The sequence below is a fragment of the Stegostoma tigrinum genome, chromosome 12 (assembly GCF_030684315.1).
Source record: "Stegostoma tigrinum isolate sSteTig4 chromosome 12, sSteTig4.hap1, whole genome shotgun sequence".
Taxonomy (NCBI): domain Eukaryota; kingdom Metazoa; phylum Chordata; class Chondrichthyes; order Orectolobiformes; family Stegostomatidae; genus Stegostoma; species Stegostoma tigrinum.
This window is the reverse complement of record NC_081365.1, coordinates 64,571,288-64,585,416: the sequence shown is the minus strand read 5'-3', so window position 1 is coordinate 64,585,416 and position 14,129 is coordinate 64,571,288. Positions and strand designations below refer to the sequence as shown.

Here is a 14,129-nt window from a genome sequence, read left to right as displayed (position 1 = left end):
CACTAAACTGATAAAAACTTGTGTTTTTAAATACTAATCTTACTGTAAGAATCCTTGGAAAAGATTGTACCTTATTGAATGTAGTGTAACTAGGGGTTAAATACTCACTGACAACCTCACTGTCCCTGAAAAACTATTTATGGAGAAAACAGATCTACATTTTTTAAATAACTTGTTAAAATATCTTTTACTACATTTGCCTTAATCTCACACGCATCCAAATCATTCATGCCTCTCTAAAATGCTAAATCAAAGTGAAAAAACTTGAGTGTTTCGCTTTCTATTTTGCTGTCTGAGAATATTTCAAAGTGCCTAACTGCTTATCTTTTTCTTAATAAGATTTATGGGATAAGGCCATCGCTGGCTAGACCAGCATTTATTGGCAATTCCTTATTGCCAGAGGGCAGTTAAGAGTCAATAATGTTGCTGTGGGTCTGGAGTCACATGTAGGGCAGAACCAGTAAGGATAGCAGTTCCTTCCCTAAAGAACATTAGCGAACCAGATAGTTTCTCTGCTCCCCCCCCGATAATTAACAGTGGATTCATGGTCAACATTAGACTCTTAATTCTAGATGTGAATTCAAATTCCACCATCTGGTAGAATGGGATTTGAACCAGGAGTCCCCAGAACATTATCTGGGCGTCTGGGTTAACAGTCCAGTGATAATAGCACAAAGCTATCAGCTTCCCTATTGTGTTGATAACATTACTAATGCTGGACATCTCCTGATCAAACTTATTTCAGATTTAAATCAATATTAGGAAAGGGGGACCCCATGCTGCAGAGAACACTACATTTCTTTAAGAAAGTTTCCTTTGGATTGATAGCAAACTCTGTCACTTCACACCAACTGTAAAATCTGAGCTGTTGGAACAATCATCTTACCAGAGTTTAGTACAATTGATTTTGTACATTAAATGTGACATTTCTTTATAGATGAGAATTAAGAAATAAATGAATTGAAGGATGCCAGCTCTATTTCAACATAGATTGTTGTGCACTGGAGAGAAGATAAATTATGCACTTAAAAACAAGTAATTCGGTCCATACTGATTTCCCTCAGCCAATGTGTGGCATTTCCCAGGAACATTCTGTATAATAAAATAATTAAAGGTAAGGAAAATCTTGTGACCAACTTAACTAATTATCTAGAAGCTTCCCCAAACCTCTAATAGCATTTAATTATTCCTAGTTGCCCCTCTAGAAGGCAATGAGTGCTTTGTCTGATGGATCAACAATATCCAATACCCAATTAATTTCTGGATTTACCTTCCTCTCACATCTATAATATCACCCCAAACTGTTTTTAGGTTGAAAAGCCGAGGTCAGAATTACAAATCAGTGTATTGTCCATCAAGTGCTGCAATATTCACTATTTCTTCCCAAATTCCAACATCGCTCCTGATGAGATCTTTTTTCGCTCATCCATCAGGGACATTTTTTGATAATAAAATGTGAGGCTGGATGAACACAGCAGGCCAAGCAGCATCTCAGGAGCACAAAAGCTGACGTTTCGGGCCTAGACCCTTCATCAGAGAGGGGGATGGGGAGAGGGAACTGGAATAAATAGGGAGAGGGGGGGAGGCGGACCGAAGATGGAGAGTAAAGAAGATAGGTGGAGAGAGTATAGGGGAAACCAAGCGGAGGCTTGGGGACCGCTTTGCAGAACACCTCCGCTCAGTTCGCAACAAACAACTGCACCTCCCAGTCGCAAACCATTTCCACTCCCCCTCCCATTCTCTAGATGACATGTCCATCATGGGCCTCCTGCACTGCCACAATGATGCCACCCGAAGGTTGCAGGAACAGCAACTCATTCCGCCTAGGAACCCTGCAGCCATATGGTATCAATGTGGACTTCACCAGTTTCAAAATCTCCCCTTCCCCTACTGCATCCCTAAACCAGCCCAGTTCGTCCCCTCCCCCCACTGCACCACACAACCAGCCCAGCTGTTCCCCCCCCACCCACTGCATCCCAAAAACCAGTCCAACCTGTCTCTGCCTCCCTAACCGGTTCTTCCTCTCACCCATCCCTTCCTCCCACCCAAGCCGCACCCCCAGCTACCTACTAACCTCATCCCACCTCCTTGACCTGTCCGTCTTCCCTGGACTGACCTATCCCCTCCCTACCTCCCCACCTATACTCTCTCCACCTATCATCTTTACTCTCCATCTTCGGTCCGCCTCCCCCCCTCTCCCTATTTATTCCAGTTCCCTCACCCCATCCCCCTCTCTGATGAAGGGTCTAGGCCCGAAACGTCAGCTTTTGTGCTCCTGAGATGCTGCTTGGCCTGCTGTGTTCATCCAGCCTCACATTTTATTATCTTGGAATTCTCCAGCATCTGCAGTTCCCATTATCTCTGGGACATTTTTTGATCGCTTTCAGGGCGTTGCCCAAATCTGCACAACTGAGTTTGATTGCTAACCTTTAACGTAGGTATTCAAATAACTTGGAAGTTTGGGTACTTTACATGGGGCATTCCTACTTTATTTTGCAGTTAAAAATGTTGGTCAAGTATATTATTCCTTTCCCAGTTCATCTTACCACAGATTGCTACATCATACAATTTGCACAGAATGACCCTCAAATTAACTTAAGTATTCATTCCATCAGCATTTAGATTGCAATCTCCAGGTGCATGACTTGCGTATGTCTCACAATGAGTCTAACTGCTTCACTGCTTTTATTAATATCTGTTATTGGTTTTTGTTTGGTTACCATACAGGATAGGCTATTAGTTTATTGCCTCAATTACAGTTATTTTTGCACATGTGGGTTGACATCTGACCATTTTTTGCACTGAATGAATGTTTTCACCTTGAATCTGAGCCCAGCTTATCTTTAATTTTGGCAACCCTTTCAGCTGCTTCTGTGCTTGATTTTTTTTAAAAAAACTTCGAGTATATTCCTGCCCCTCTGGTGTAATTTTTATTTTTTTAATCCACCTTTTGGTCATCTTTGTTTAATTAGTGCTATCCGATTTTATATTTGTATTGCACAGAGTATTATACCTTTAAATGGTTTTCCACTTATACTGAACAAGAGTTTTACCTAACAAATGTTTAATAAATAAGATCAACAATTTAACCTGAAGACGCTGCTCAATCAGCTTCCTCAGTCAACTGAAGACATTGGGAACAGGCCTTGTTTGGGAAGGAATAGTGAATAGGAAAGTAACCCATCCAATAATGAGTATAAAATCATACTCATAGCAATATGGTAGGACGCCATAGGTGGAAGTTGACACCATCCTAAATATGTAAATATTACTGCCTGACAAAATGTCATTAAGAAAGGGATGACAGGGCTATTGATAAAAAGACACTTTCCCATTTTTGCAATTGATTCTCCACGAATATTTGAGAGCTGCTGCTCTAAGTTCTTAGCAACTTCTCCATTTCTAGGCAATGTCACCATGATTTGCCTTCCAAACTTTAACATGCAACCAACCATTCACAGCACAGTTGTTTTACTCCTGACTAGTTTATCAAATTTTCATTAAGGTTGGGTGCAGACACTTCCCCCGCCCACCACCGCCGCGCACCGCCCCCCCCACCTTCCACTGGAATCTGAAACCTGTAACCGTTCATTTGCATGTCATTCCTGACCAGGATTCAATATTTCCATCTTATTATTCTTCCCCAATTGGCAGGTTCTGAACAGACAATGTGGTCTGCATTGCATTAACAATGCATTTCATGGAACCATAACGACTGCTGGTGGGAAGGTATATAATTTGTTGTAATTCATAGGTGCCCCGAACTATGAAAGGAGCCACAGGAAGCAAGGTTCTTTCTTCTAAGGCTAATTCAGAGTGCTAATGACACAGGCATCTTACTTGCATAATCAGAGTACCTAGGATCATAACCTCCTTCAGAACTGAAACTTCTCTAAAATCGGCAGGCCACAACCTCTTTAGGCTTTCTAGACTCACATTATACAGCCTCATGCTTAAATGTCTATACTTCCCCATAAAATAGCACTGTGACAAATTTCTGCCTACCCCAATTACTACCACTTCTTTTGCTTCAGCATTCATTGTCTTATTACACTGCCAAGCTCAAGGATATTTTTCTAGTTTAAAATTTAACTTCCATGTTTCTTCTGTATCCAAAGCAATTGATCGGTTATTTGCAAACTCCTTGCAGACCGGTTATTTGCAAACTCCTTGCAGACCTAAGAATCAAGTTGAGTACACAACTGTTTTACTGAAATGTGGCACTTTGCAGTTCCCATTATCTCTCTCTCTCTTTGCAGCATGATCAGTTACAAGCTGAACATTAAATAGCATGCGAGAGGCAGACAACTATGTTAGGGGCCCATACAATTTGTCCTCTTAAAGTCTGAGATAATATTTCAGTTAATGCTTAAAAATAAACTGCAGACAGAAGTGAACTAGGCAACAGCATTAGTTACCAACTTAAATCCAATTTCCTCCATTATATTCTTTTGCTTTGCAGTATTTTGGCTTAAACGGTTTTTGAACATTGGCAAAAGAGGTTCTGAAACATCAACATCCTTCCTCCCCCCCCCCCCCACCACTTTTCTCCAAAGACGAGTCGCTAACATTTGTCTGTTGACATGTCAGTTTGTTGCAACCACAAGATTATAGGCTGCTGATAGGGCAGTCTCAAGCAGACTAATCAGCTGTAACTAATGTTTGTCTGGGAGAGGAAGGGGAGTTGAGGGGATTGTAAACTATACATGAGGACCCTTTGGTGGCACAGAGTAACTGTCTCACCTGCTCCATAGGTGCAAAGAATGTGTGAACAGCTTGATTAGAAAGTGTTTTGTTTGTGCTCTTTCATGGCACAGATCTGACAATAATGAGACAAAGTGGGAGCACGCAGACTGACTGACTGAACTAGCTTGAGGGGGCAGAGTAGTAGTAGAGAAACAAGACACAGATGACAGGGGAAGAGACAGAGTATGGATAAATGAGGTGGCAAAAGGATAAAAAAATGATAGAGACGGGATGACCTGGGTGCCAGGTGGAGAGGCCAGCTGTGGCATGAAGGGGGCAGGAAGAGTGCCAGGGGAGGTGGGGAGTGGCAAAAGGAGGTGGCAGGTGGAAGAATTGGGAAAGTCAGGCGCAGTAGAGTTGGAGGTTCAGGGGCAGGAAGATTGGTGCAGTTTGGTGGAGATGGGGTGAGGAGTGGCAGTGGTGCGGGCAGCAGGTGAAGGTGGGGCAGAGGTATAGGAGAAGGCGTGAAGCAGGTTCGGGAGAGAGGAGATGGCGGCGGCGGTGGTGCTGTTTGTCACTGTAAGATAAGGGTGGGGGCTGGTGAACAGGCCGAAGCCGGTACCGTACCCACTGCCGGGCTCCCTGTCCTGCCGTCGGCTCGCACTGTACTGCTCCCTCCCTGATCCCTGTTGTTATTATTATTATTGTATTGGAACCGCAAAGGCGATGAAGGTAGGAAACAATCCCGTCGGTCGTTTATCGATAATGAAGGCCCAGGGAAACCAAGCAAATCTCGGTCTCCACCGACACTCACCGCGCTGCTGCTGGCGGTGCTCCGTCGTCCGGTAGAGCCGGGACCAGGCACACGGAAACACGTCACCGCCCCGGCCAGACATGTGACCGCAGCTGTCAGCTGACTCCCCCGAGGCAGAGTCACGTGACAGTCACACATCGCGTTTCCGCTGCCACTTGGACGGAAACTGCTGGAATTAGGGAAAGGTCACTGGACCTGAAACGTGAACTCTGATTTCTCTCCACAAATGCTGCCGGACCTGCTGGTATTTTCCAGCAATTTCGGCTTTTGTTTCTGATTTACAGCATATGCAGATTTTTTTTCGGAGATTCCTCTGCAGCCAGCTTACACTGTCCACATAACGAATCAACAAGCCTGTCCCTAAAGCATCACGTTTTAATGAAAAAAATATTTAAAAAGTACTTCTCCACTTTCTAAAACAATAACTTCAGCAAAACAACAAAATCAGGCCCAGAAATGTTTGGCTCTGTCTCCTTCCACAGAAACGCTGCTAGATCTGCTAAGTTTGTCCAACAATTTTGTGCTTTTGTTTCAGATTTCCAGCATCCACAGTTATGTGTTTTACTGGTTAACTTTTTTGTTTTATAGTTTTACTCTCTCCACGGAGAGACTGTCACGACCTGCACTGGCCTCTTTGTGCAAACTATATTCCCAGGAGTGTCTGTGCTGTTTTGCTGTCGTAAAGCACTGGCTTGATCTCACCTGGGCTGCTGTGTTGTATTGTACAGCATGACAGAAAAGACGTAGCCAGGGAGTGTGCAGGAATAAAATTACCAGAATGATTCTAGGAAGGAGGGATCTTTGCTCTGTGGATAAAGCAGCCGAGATGGGGCTTCCTCACTGTCGAGAAGAGATTTGATAGAGATGCTCAAAATTACAAGAGGTTTAGGCAGGATAGAAACTGTTCCTGTCAGCAGAAGAGTCATAAACTAAACATTGACTGAAAGGCGATTGACAAAAGAAGCAATGATGACTTGTTTTCGTAGCTGTTTTTGATCTGTTTTAAAGCAGCCAATGGTTAGGATCTAGATTGTGCTGTCTTGTGAGCCTAAATTATGAGCATATTAGAAGCAGATTTAATTGTGGCTTTCCAAAAAAAAGAATTGGGCGATTATTTGGAAAACAAAATGAACTACAGGGGGAAAAAGACAGGAAGTGGAACTAACCGAGAAATTAGCACAGAAAGCCATAGCACATAGCCATAACAGGCTGAATAGCCGCTTTCTGTGCTGTAACCATTGTATGAATTGACTGCAACTTTCAGTACAGTGCAGAAATTCTCTGAGCTCACAAAGAGATTTCTTTTTACTCAAATGGTTGAGAGTCTTTGAAACTCTCTACCCAGAGGGTTGTAGATGCTTTGTCATTGAGTCTGTTCAAAGCTGAGGTCAATAGATTTTCAGTCACTAGTGGCATCAAGGAGGAAATTTGTTTGAGATAGAAAATCAATGAAGGTGTTATTGATTGATGGGACAGGACCAAAAGCTGAATGGCCTATTCCTGCTCATATTTCTTGTGTTCATAATAATGGCCACAAAATGCTTTGTAACTGCGCCCAGGAAGAAGTTAGTTCCTGCAGGAGAGGTGGGGTAGGGAGAAGATTAAAATTAATCTGAGAAATAAATCTCAATTAAATGGATGCTGGAGGATCAACAAAAACTAAAATCTACACAATATATTTAACATGCTTTAAAATATATACAAGACACAACAAGGTTTAAGTGGACAAATTTAGCTAACTTGGATATAATGAATTTAACATTGGTTTGGGATTTGATCTGTTACTAGAAAAAAGAAGTGTGTTTATGGTAATTCTTCAATCCCACATTCCCAGTCCAACCCTTGCTCAGAAGGAGCAGAGTGACAGAATCTGTGCTCAAGTGCTGTAGTCAATGGAAAAGTAAATAAAAAATGTTTGGAAATTTCTCACTAATTACCTAAAATTGAAAAAATAAATCCAGTATTTACAAGATCTCCAGGTAAACATAATCACTTCATCAAGAATTTAAAAAGCATTAACACTGAATTTCAAATTACAACAACAGTTTGAAGTATTTACAGGAATTGAAATTTACAAATGTCGACAAGCACATCTGGCCTTCCAGTCATCTGAACACTGGATACAGATTCTTGCTTTTAAAGTCAGAAATTTAACTAAGCAAACAAATCCAATGGGGAATCATATACAAATATTGTTGTAACTGTTGCAAATATAACAAACAAGTAAACAATAATCTGCATCATGTTGAACTCAGCTTCTTTATCCACAGATGCTGTGTGATCTGCAACATCTAATGGACAAACTATATGAAATAGGATATTATGGTTGTCATAAGCCATTGGCATTAATTAACAATATAGTAGGACTTTTAAAATGTCAGTAATTTCTACGCTGATTTTATAACAGACAGAAACTTTGCAGTCTTGATTTGAAATCAAACAGTCAACTCAAGCAGAATGTCCAGTATTCATTGATCATAGTGCCTTAGACTGCTTTGGGTGCAATAATTAAAATAAACTTCCATAAGCTCACCCAGTATCCTATCAAATTAAACTTAACGTGGCCGTGAGTGATCCTGATAAAATGTTTTAGTTAATAATCTAACAATCTGTCATTGTGTCATTGAGATATTGATTGAAAGTAGTTTGGGTTACCCGTCATAAATTCCGGATTTTTCCGACCAGTATTAAGATTTTACTGTAAGACTCAAATATATATGGAAGCAAAATAAAGCAACAGCTTTAAAGATTTAGCTCTTTATTCATTTTTTTTCAAGTACTGAAAGAACCACATTTCAAATTTTCTTTTACCACAGGTGCCCCTAGCATAAAACTTAACCGCATCTCACTGCTGCAAAATGGACCTCATCTGGTAAACAGTAATCAAAACTTAGGTCTAGGCCCGAAACATCAGCTTTTGTGCTCCTGAGATGCTGCTTGGCCTGCTGTGTTCATCCAGCCTCACATTTTATTATCAAAACTTATTATATATTTTAGATTGTGTCTAGAATTCATCTCATCACACACACAACCCCCAAAAATTCTATCTCCCAATCTCTCTCTTTTTCCCTAAAACTTGCCTCTTTCACCCTAAAACTTGCCTCTTTCACCACTGTTTTGGCCACCTGAATAACACCTTATGTGGTTGGCTAAGTGTGTAATTTTGCTTTACTAACAGTCTTGTAAAGAATCTTGAGTCATGTTATCACACTCATAATGCTATATAGATATAATTTCTGGTTACACATTGAAAGGTCAAATAGATACTGAAATGATTAAGCAAACATTCAGCCTAACAGGCCCAGCAGCATCTCAGGAGCACAAAAGCTGACGTTTCGGGCCTAGACCCTTCATCAGAGAGGGGGATGGGGTGGGGGTTCTGGAATAAATAGGGAGAGAGGGGGAGGCGGACCGAAGATGGAGAGAAAAGAAGATAGGTGTAGAGGAGAGTATAGGTGGGGAGTTAGGGAGGGGATAGGTCAGTCCAGGGAAGACGGACAGGTCAAGGAGGTGGGATGAGGTTAGTAGGTAGAAGATGGAGGTGCGGCTTGGGGTGGGAGGAAGGGATGGGTGAGAGGAAGAACAGGTTAGGGAGGCAGAGACAGGTTGGACTGGTTTTGGGATGCAGTGGGTGGAGGGGAAGAGCTGGGCTGGTTGTGTGGTGCAGTGGGGGGAGGGGATGAACTGGGCTGGTTTTGAGATGCGGTGGGGGAAGGGGAGATTTTGAAGCTGGTGAAGTCCACATTGATACCATTGGGCTGCAGGGTTCCCAAGCGGAATATGAGTTGCTGTTCCTGCAACCTTCGGGTGGCATCATTGTGGCACTGCAGGAGGCCCATGATGGACATGTCATCAAAAGAATGGGAGGGGGAGTGGAAATGGTTTGCGACTGGGAGGTGCAGTTGTTTATTGCGAACCGAGCGGAGGTGTTCTGCAAAGCAGTCCCCAAGCCTCCGCTTTGGTTTCCCCAATGTAGAGGAAGCCACACTGGGTACAGTGGATGCAGTTTCCCCAATGTAGAGGAAGCCACACCGGGTACAGTGGATGCAGTATACCACATTGGCAGATGAACACCTCCGCTCAGTTCGCAATAAACAACTGCACCTCCCAGTCACAAACCATTTCCACTCCCCCTCCCATTCTTTAGATGACATGTCCATCATGGGCCTCCTGCAGTGCCACAATGATGCCACCCGAAGGTTGCAGGAACAGCAACTCATATTCCGCTTGGGAACCCTGCAGCCCAATGGTATCAATGTGGACTTCACCAGCTTCAAAATCTCCCCTTCCCCCACCGCATCCCAAAACCAGCCCAGTTCGTCCCCTCCCCCCACTGCACCACACAACCAGCCCAGCTCTTCCCCTCCATCCACTGCATCCCAAAACCAGTCCAACCTGTCTCTGCCTCCCTAACCTGTTCTACCTCTCACCCATCCCTTCCTCCCACCCCAAGCCGCACCTCCATCTCCTACCTACTAACCTCATCCCACCTCCTTGACCTGTCCGTCTTCCCTGGACTGACCTATCCCCTCCCTACCTCCCCACCTATACTCTCCTCTCCAACTATCTTCTTTTCTCTCCATCTTCGGTCCGACTCCACCTCTCTCCCTATTTATTCCAGAACCCTCACCCCATCCCCCTCTCTGATGAAAGGTCTCGGCCCGAAACGTCAGCTTTTGTGCTCCTGAGATGCTGCTGGGCCTGCTGTGTTCATCCAGCCTCACATTTTATTATCTTGGATTCTCCAGCATCTGCAGTTCCCATTATCACTCATTCAGCCTAACAGATCCATTTCACTCTACTTGGTCCTTCACCCACCTTCCTTTAGCCTATGTGCATACACTTTGACCCTTTATGTACTTATTTAGCCGTTCCTTAAATTCATAACTACTATTTACTTCAAATATTTCACGGTAATAATTTCCACATTCTGAATACTCCCTTGTTAAAGAGTTATTTTTTCCTCCTTGAATTACAGGTTGGATTTATTTGTGACTGTCCTATATATGTGCTCCACAAGAGTTGTTATCTTCCCCCCGGCATCTACCCATCAAATCTCCTCATAATTTTGGAGATCTCTGTTAGATCACCCTTCAACTTTCTGTATTCTATTTAAGAAAGTCCTTCAACCTTCACTAATAATTAGAACCTTTCAGCTGTGGTATCACTGAAGTGAGACTCTTGCAATTCCCATGACCAAACAATAGCGGGAATCAAATTTTCCTTGAGCTGCATGAGCAATGGAAGTGTTGTTACAAATATATAGTAAGAATGAAATGAAGCAAATTTTCTGATGTCAAGAAAAAAGAAATCTAACTTCCCCCTTAGAGACCAAACAGCAAGTTCTGAATCTCACTAACTGGCAACTTGTGACTGTCCAGTGCAATGAACAGCCAAGGAGATGGACATGTTGCTGTACAGCACTGGGCTACTTCAATATCACATCAATAGCATGAACAAGCAGCCTATGTGGGAAACACACTGCACATGTTCAACCAAATGGTAATGTCTCAATGTCAATACAGACCCATCCTTAGTAGGTGAGGGAGGACTATGGTCAGTCAAAACATGACACCATGGTTGGTCAGGGATTTGTTTGATCTTGGTCCAGGCAGTTGACTATGGTCAGTGAGATGTTTGGTTCTACACAGATTTGAGGATCCCTGTCCAAGGTGTCCGGCGCCTGGGCTTTTCTCAGTCTGGACTGTCCTGTCATGTCACTCTTGGAGATCAGTCATGTTCAGTCTTGGAGCTTTGGGCATTACAATCAGGGTGCATACCCACGGGCAGTCTATGGATGCTGAAGAAAATTAGACACTTAAATCAAGGGTTCGTTGAACTGGATCACAGAGGAAATGGAAATTGTGGAAGAAGGCAATTCAAATGATGCAATCTTATAGAGCATAAGAGGGGACAAGAACTGTCGGGGCAGGGTGTTGAGAGGGAGCATGGGGCTTCTGACATACCACAATCATTGTGGCTTCAACATGAGGAGAGTTTCTCTGCGGCCATTCATGTCAGATTTTGAAGATATCCTGGTAGCTGCCATGATGTGTAAGTACTGGAAGTTTCCCAGCTTCCTGTCTCTAGCCACATACTCAGGCCAAAAGAAATGGTTGTGGGAGACAAGGGATACCCTGTCCAACATGGGACATGGAAGCCTTTATAGAACCTCCAGACTGATGCAGAAGGAAGATACAATTCCAACAGATCACAGGTCTCCTTAAAATGGGGTTTTAATGTCTGGGCCGCTCTGGTGGGGCCTCGCAGTATAGTGCAGAAGGGGTATGCTGTATCACCAGTTGCCAACAAATTCAGGAAAATGCAGAAGAAATGAGCGATCTAGAGCAATGAGGATTAGTACATTGACTTGAAGGGATATCCAAAGAAAGCAAGGTAGAGCTTTGCACCATTGAATGCTACAGGGCAAAGGAAAACTAACTGAATCCTGTTCTGGCATGAATGAGCTGGGTTTGGACTCTCTTTCACCATAACTTTCTGTTGGTTGTATGGCAAACATCATCTGGTTGGTCCAAAGTGCATGTGGACATTGTTTATTACCCCAGCAGCCATTGAACATTTCTGTTGCTGATTAGATCCTTTCTTATCCACAAGATTATGTATATATCTTCAGCTGAGGTCATCATCCACTTTACACGTCCTCCTCACTGTTCAGGATAAAGCAGTGAGACAGGGCAGTAGCACGATACCAATGTGAAGTTAGGTGATTTTTAAAGCTTCAGCCAGCAAGTGTTATGCAGTGAAATCTTCCACAATAGAAATCAGGTTGGGAACAATCCTCAAGAACATCCCTTCTGCCACTCTGGTCCACTAGCATTCCAGGTACCTGTTGTCAAAGTGACAGACATTCCACAGCATGTCTGTAATGATTGGAATGGATCAATCAGGTGGACCTCATAAAATATGAGTTCCCTAATCATGGCTGTTAACCTGGTCCATTCAGGGAGCCCTGGCTGACAGATATAAACAGGAGAGTCAGGGATTCTGGTCACTCTAGGAGCTGACTCTAAGTTAGCTGGGTCAGTGTCATATGCTATGCATATGGGAATAAAGGGTGACTTAGTGACAGGATACCAGCCTTCATGGAGTTATTTCAAAATCCTTTGTAAGGATAGTCAGACAGCCTCTGTGAAGTGTAGTTCCTGGCTTGCAGCACTTCAACTGCTGTGGAGCTGGGACTTAAATATGGTGTCTGTGGCGTGAAGCCCCAGGAGCACCTCCCCTTCTCCCATGATACAATTCTACAAGCCTGGTGCTCTGGTGGCCAGTTGCATAACCAATAAGTTGTAGAATGGAAAACTATGTGAGAAAATTTGAACCAGCCATGACAGACCACCCATCATGACCCTTCCCAAAGAAAATGTTTTGCCAAAATATGGGAAAATTCATCCCATAGCATCTGCACAATCCAGCACTTTCTAAATACATACTGAACATTTGGATGACTTCTTGAAGAAAACAAATGAAATTAAATTGAAATTCAAATTAATATCAATTAAATTAACTACATTTTAGTTGCATCTCTACTTTGCATTTTGCTGTTTAAAACTGGTTAGTTTAAGAAGGATACAACCCTCAAAATCAATTATTTTGACTGCATATTACAAAATCTGCTAAACTAACACCGCTAGGATGACACACTGGTAATGTAAAATCAAAAATTCCAAGGAAAGAGAGCTCCCTCTCTACCTAAAACAGATCTACGCAGCAGAATCACATTTTCAGCAGCCCCGTTGTCTGCTCCACCAACACACTGACTGAAGCAAGGGCAGTACTGTATCTGCACTCCACAACAGTCAGGGGCTACACAAAGGTGTCAAGAACCATGGTCATAGACCCCTAACTGCTGTGTTAGCAACTCCCTGACTAAATATATATGATTCCCTTGACTTCTGGCACCAGGCCCACAGGATTAACTCATTACTTCTTTATTATTTAATATACCTCTGGCTTTTAAAATCATTCGTGATGTGTTAACTTTTATCATTTTCCCTTTTAGTTTCTCTAATTTCTCTACACCTCCTTTCTATATATGCCCACTTTAAATCCATTTGCATTGCTAATCTAATTTCAATCTTATTCCTCCCTTCAAGGATTTCAGGTAGTTTAAATCTTTCTATCTTTCTTTGACACACCCCTTCTTATTTTATACACTGTCCATCTTAAATATGAAGATTTCCCGTTGTGGAACTGGTAAATTTTGCTGAGTTTTCTGCACAGTTAATTAGGGCCAGGGCCTTTCCTATCTCACTAGACTTTGCTTATTTATATCCTGCAGATTTATCTTCAGCTCCTTACTGGTTTTTGCTCTTCTTAGTCTGAGCCTGTCTAACCGTGGGTGCTTTTACACAATCGTTCTCTTGTTGTCATATTAATTATTCACCTGGGCTCTTTTTCCAGAACTAAAATAGGAATTGATTTTCTTGTTGGATGACAAACATCCTGTCTAAGAAACAAGCTGGGGAACATCATGCAACTTGACCACATGCAAATAAACAGCTCCATCTTGAAACTGTTGAAATCACTCAGCGTTCTGCCTGGATGTTGTCACATTTTATGCATGTACTGTCTGCTAATTTCACCACTATTCCAGCTCCATGACTTGGTG

The 14,129-nt window shown here is 42.7% G+C and overlaps 1 protein-coding gene across 4 annotated transcripts in view; it reads right to left on the bottom strand.

Annotated features, from left to right (window-relative positions):
* The window catches only part of rab9a (RAB9A, member RAS oncogene family), a 56,599-nt gene that overhangs the window by 6,251 nt on the left and 36,219 nt on the right, over positions 1 to 14,129 (bottom strand). The window contains exon 1 of one of the 4 annotated variants that reach the window (XM_048540261.2): positions 5,501 to 5,602. The exons of 2 other annotated variants lie outside the window; for them this stretch is intronic. The gene's annotated coding sequence lies outside the window, so the exon portion shown is untranslated. Of the gene's footprint in view, positions 1 to 5,500; positions 5,603 to 14,129 lie in introns of those variants that run through there. One more of the 4 variants, XM_048540263.2, reaches the window with a different exon arrangement.